The following is a 5,840-nucleotide window of genomic DNA, read 5'->3' as shown; positions in this document are numbered from 1 at the left end:
CATAGGCTTTAGACCAGGCTGCCTGGGGCTTGATTCTGACAGACACCTGAGTGCCGACTGTTAGCGCCCTTGCTGACCCCCCAAGTTTCACGATGATCCCCTTGCCTGTCACCAGTGTTTTTTCAGCGATCATATGCCCTGTATTCAACTGATCTCAGCTTGTCTTAGTTGAGCTCGAGTTATTTTACACAGACACACCACCACCACCAGACCTTGCTGCTGATCTGCACGGTCTGTGCAATCCGTACTGCATCCACTCTCCTGGTAAAATCTTTCCAGCGATTGTAATTCCTCGATAATATCCGACGTTACGGGCCCCTTATTATTCCCCAGGCTCTAGAGTGAGCAGATGACGTGATGCAGATGACAAGTGTAAGCCTGGAGGGGGCCGGCCGAGTGCTTGATTCGAGCACCGGGCAGCGCAGGGCAGCAAGGAGCGGAGGAGAATGAGCCAAGGATCAGGTGAGCGTCGGCTGTACCCGCTGCCGGTTTAGATTGCAGTTTTGACAGTTTTTTGACAGGTTAGTAAAGGCTTAGTGCTTTGGGGGTGTGAAGCGGTGGCCAGAGGGGAGGGAGCATGAGAGGCACTTGGGTGATAAACGGGAAATGTCTGGGAGACAAGCTGGGATTCGGGTTGGGATGAAAGACGGGATGCGGGATGCCGATGCCGTACTCACAGCTCTGAGTTGCTCCCAGCCACCCTGGCCCAGGTCCGGGTCCGTGCTCAGGTCAGCAGCAGCGCACACAGCAAAGTCATGGAGCAATTTCCCATCATCAGCCCAGAACTCCCACTGGAGCACCTCCGTTCTTCCGCCTCGGTTTCACCAAAATGTGGCTCGATGTGGTTCCAGGATACCGCGACCGATCACGATCCCCCGTGCTAGTGCCAGTACCTCTCGAGCCCTCCAGCTGCTGCAATACTTTTTCTCAGAAGTCTTTAGTCTTTAGTCTTTAATATATTTTTTTTCCCAAAGTAAAAGTATATCAGCACTCCATCGGCTGTATACACATAGGAGCCAGTAGCTAACAGTTTTGATCCGGTGATACATCCGGTTCGGAGGATTTCTTGAGCTCCGACCAGGACTCACCGAGCGATTGCTGACACGTCCACTCACACTGACGCCATCTTGTCTCTGACCTCTGGACCAGGAGCAACTGGAAGTCATTGCATAGTACACCTTCACCTAACAGGTAGGTAGCCATCTTCACAGGAAGGACTGTTTGGGGGAGGGAGGCCTGTACCACTACTCTCACTGTGCCCCTGTCCCATTGCCTACCAAGATGAATCCCCCCTCCTACCCCACACAGGAGCACCTGGAAGTCATTGCATAATTCACCTTTGCCTAACAGGTAGGTAGCCGTCTTCACAGGGAGGGCTGTTTGGGGGAGGGAGGCCTGTACCACTACTCCCACCATACCCCCTGTCCCACAGCCTACCAAGATGGATCCCCCCTCCCCCCCACCAAGGAGTAACTGGAAGCCATTGCATGGTTCACCTTCGCCTAACAGGTAGGTAGCCATCTTCACAGGGAGAGATGTATGGGAGAGGGAGGCCTCTACCACTACTCCCACCATGCCCCTGTCCCACAGCCTACCAAGATGGATCTCCCCTCCTAACCCACCCAGGAGCAACTGGAAGCCACTGCAGCACACCAAATGAACTAACAGGTAGGTACACTTTTAACAAGAGGAATCCATTGGGAAGTGGGAAAAAGGTGTCCCTACTGTGGTTGGGAACACACTTGTTGTTTTTGGGCCCCCCTCACACACCAACAGGCCCCTTGGTGTCATGCTTCATCATCGGGGTCCTCGCATCCCTTTACCGGATGCGGCGTGCTGCGACCGACGATTACGTGGGAGTACTGATTGACTATGTGTGGTGTTAGTGAGGGAGAGTGTAAGTGAGTGTTGTGGTGGGGTTTAAATAGTGAGTGGGATTTAAAAAGTGCCTGGCTCGTGGGGTAGCAACAAAACTTTAAAGTGTGTTCCCAACCACAGTAGGGACACCTTTTTCCCACTTCCCAATGGATTCCTCTTGTTAAAAGTGTACAACTTAGGGAGAACAAATCCATTTCAAAGGAATACTCTCTCTCTCCCTCCTTTTGTTGATATTAGCTAACAGGTAGGTAGCCATCTTGCCTGAGAGGGTTGTCTAGTGGTAGGAGGCCTGCACTACAAATTCCACCAGGCCGCCTTGTCCCACAACTGAGCAGGATGTAGCACTCCCCACACCACCAAGCATGAAGTAGCTCTCTCATTGCTATCGTAAAACTTACAGGTAGGTAGTAACCATGTGCAGCATGCTCAGCTCTCCCAAATGCATGTTGGCATATGCGCACAACAGCAATGCAATGCATGTGCTTTGAAATAAACACAGCAAAATGAATTTCGTTCACCACACGCAGGTCCCCGTCAATGAAATCAGCCCCCAGCTCAGCAGCATTCCTAAACGCCCGGTAGCCAGTCCGACCCTGTACATGGGCTCTGTTAATTGCATTGGGACACATGTGCTGAGGAGGTAATTTGTATACCTCTCCCGCCATTCCTGCACTACAGCAATGAACATGTTGTTGTGAGATTAGCTATTGTAAAACTGGGTCACACTGGCATGCAATGCAATGTACTGTAAATGATGTTTGTAGCCTCATTAGGCAACATAGCTGACAGGGCAGAGGGTAGGGAGTGCCTTGCATTTTTCAAAGCTGGCACACGGACAAATGTTGTTTAAATACAGTACAAGTCAGGACTTACTCTGACTGTACCATGTCTTGTTATTGCCCACTCACATGTGACAAACTCAATAGTGGATGTTCATAAGTATACTATAATAGGCCAATGAATGATGTGTGTTATGAAATGCTATAGCGCATAAGGTTTAGGTGTGCAGCATGTTCAACAGTCCTATGCATGACTGTTAACCAGTTATGTAATTTGCAACTCTACACACCTTTTACCCGTAGAGCCATCATAGGACTGAGTATTGCACAATAAAGGTATTGACTTTGTGATAAGGGCATGATGACTATGAATATGTCAAGAAATGCGTCATACACGAGGCAGTGAGGCATCACCATGCCAAGGGCATTGGGGTGTGGGGGAGTGATTGACACAGTCATTCAGGTACAACACATCTCTTGCAGTGTGTTACATGTGTTGCTCACTCACAGACTGCGTCACCGATTGATGCCTACTGCACATAGCTTTCAGTGCTGGCATTGTGCCTGTGTAGGTGGTGCGCGAAGAGAAGATGGAGTGAAGTTACACTCCACCGCATGTTGCACATCTTTTAACGTGATTGTTATTCACTACACCAACAATTTCTTCCACTTTTCAAAGTTTTTATTTGCATATAATCCAATGAATATTCAACCAATACTTCATATCATATTTCAACTTTTTACATGTGCGACCTTAATGAATTCAATATTTTCTCGTGCGCAGATATGCAGATCCGGGCCTTTTTCTAGCGCATGATGAATCAATAGGCATCCAGAAGATCCTAATTTTACCCAATGCATTTCGGGCTCATAATAGCCCTTCTTCAGGGGTTTGCCTTCCACATGTCACAGCATAAACCTAAACCGTGCAGCTGCCCACTACTTGCTGGGCATCTGGAAACAAAACTGGAACAGGGCTTTCACTAGTCCTCTTGACAAGGACTGCGCCAACTGCTGGAGCCATATGGCTCTGAAATAAACAGGTGCATTGGAGCCCTCTGGCTCTTAAAACAACTGGGTCCCTCAGGGGCAGAACACGGGTCCCTGTGGGGCCTCGGGGGCTCGAAACAAAGGCTACTAACTGGGGGGAGCGACCCGCTGCCTACCAGGGCTGCTCTACCCTCCAAAATGTCCCTGCAAACATGTAGGCATAGGTAGGAGACCCCTGTGGGCTCGAAATACACTGATGCCCTTGGAGCGCTTCGGCTCCTTAAGGAAATAAATGCCTTCATCGTAGGAGCAGCTCGCTGCCATCCAGGGATGCTCTGGAGACGGAAAGGGCACCTCTCTGGTGCCTGGGGGGGCCTCCACAGGGGCCCCTTCCCTTGATTCAGCTCCTCGCAAGAGCCTCCCGGACTCTAAGAGGGGCCACCATTGGGCCAGCCCTGCTGTGGCCTTCCCCCCTGCCCCAGCCGTCTTAGCTTACCGGCTCCCGGCAGTGGAAGACTTCTCTCTGCAGATGCGGTGGCAGTGGGCGGGGCTCTCCCGCTCCGGAGAGCCCTGTCGGGTCTCGCTGCCCCGCGTTTCCCCAGACGACCTTTCGCTGCTGCAGGGCTCCCTCCGCCCATGGGAGCCCTGGCAAGCCACCATACTTCCTTCTCTCTTCTCTGGACTCGAGGAGGCGGGGTGGGCTCCCGACCTCTATACTGGCAATACCACTTCCGGGCCGCCCGCGTCACTTCCGTCCAGTAAGACCCCAGGTACATGAAGAACCCAATATGAGAAAGAACGGACGGCAAACAGGGAGATCAATCGCCTACCAACAGGCGCTGGTAACAAACACAAATCTTTCTGAGAGAGATAAGAACAATTGGTTATTTCTGGACCTAGTACCAGCTGGGAGGAAAGAGAAGCCGACAGGAAATCCAAGACCCCTAAATAGGGCACTGATTTTGACCACATTTGAAAAATGCGGCAGCCTGAGAGGGATTGGTACTAAAGATCTACAGCATGTTGGCTTTGTAGAAAACAGGTATGGAAAGGAGATAACAAAAATTACCCTTCATTCAGACCTGGTAAAAAGGGCAATCCAGAAAGCTTCAAATGAGATAACTCAACAGGGAATAAGGATTATCCCAGAGAGGGAAATAAAAACCTCCAATGATAACAATTTCTTAAATCACCATGCCGGGCTTCAGAAGAGACAAGTGATTCTCTGTAGAGAAACGGAAAAGGATTTAAGCCGCCTGAACGTCGTAATAGATAACACAAGGAACGACTCCTCATGGGGCAACTGGTCGTTACATAGTAATCCAATGGGAGAAGGTAACTTAAGTAATTTGTTGGATATGGAGGAAGTAGGCGTTTTGAGTGACGTTGAATAGGATGGAGGGGGGTCGCAAGATTTAGGTCTCTTAACTTGGAATATAAACGGGCTAGGCAATGAGCAAAAACGTGAGTACATAAAGGAAGTTATAAATAAAGTGGACATTGCCTGCCTGCAAGAGACCTGGTTATGCGACAATACCCCTACATTTGACGGATACGCCCAGATACAGCAGCCAGCCATAAAGAAAAATCATGGACGGCCCTCGGGGGGGCTGCTGACTTTGATATCAACAAAAGTTATGAGAGACATTGAAATGTTGAATACAAAATGCAAATGGGTACAAGCATGCAGAATTGAACTTATGAAGGTGGAACAGAAATATAAAATGATGATTTTAATGAATGTATACATGCAGTGGGATAACGGGGAGGAGTATGAAAGGGAAATGAAGTGTTTTAAAGAGGATGTAGACAGTACTCTAGAAAAATATCCCGCAGAGACAATAATAATAATGGGGGATTTTAACCATAAACTAAATCCAAAAAAAGCAGACCTATGGAATAGGGAACAGTTAGAGGTGTATGGAATAAACCCGGCTAAGTTCCCAGTTGGGGAAATCTCGAAACAAGATCTTGGTTTAGTACACACCCTAGGAGGTAGGGGCTTTCATTGCGTAAATGGGAGAATAGAGACAGACTCCCCAGCAGGAAAGACATTCATCCAAGGGCAACAGAATTGCCCAATTGATTATATATTCTTGCAGGCCTGGAATTTCACCCAGATCAAGTATTTTAGGTTAGAACAAAAAGAAGTGAGTGATCACAAACTCCTGTATATAACAATAGCAGGGGGAA

Source organism: Lissotriton vulgaris, chromosome 8, assembly GCF_964263255.1.
Source record: "Lissotriton vulgaris chromosome 8, aLisVul1.2, whole genome shotgun sequence".
Taxonomy (NCBI): domain Eukaryota; kingdom Metazoa; phylum Chordata; class Amphibia; order Caudata; family Salamandridae; genus Lissotriton; species Lissotriton vulgaris.
Note: the sequence above shows the minus strand (reverse complement) of the source record.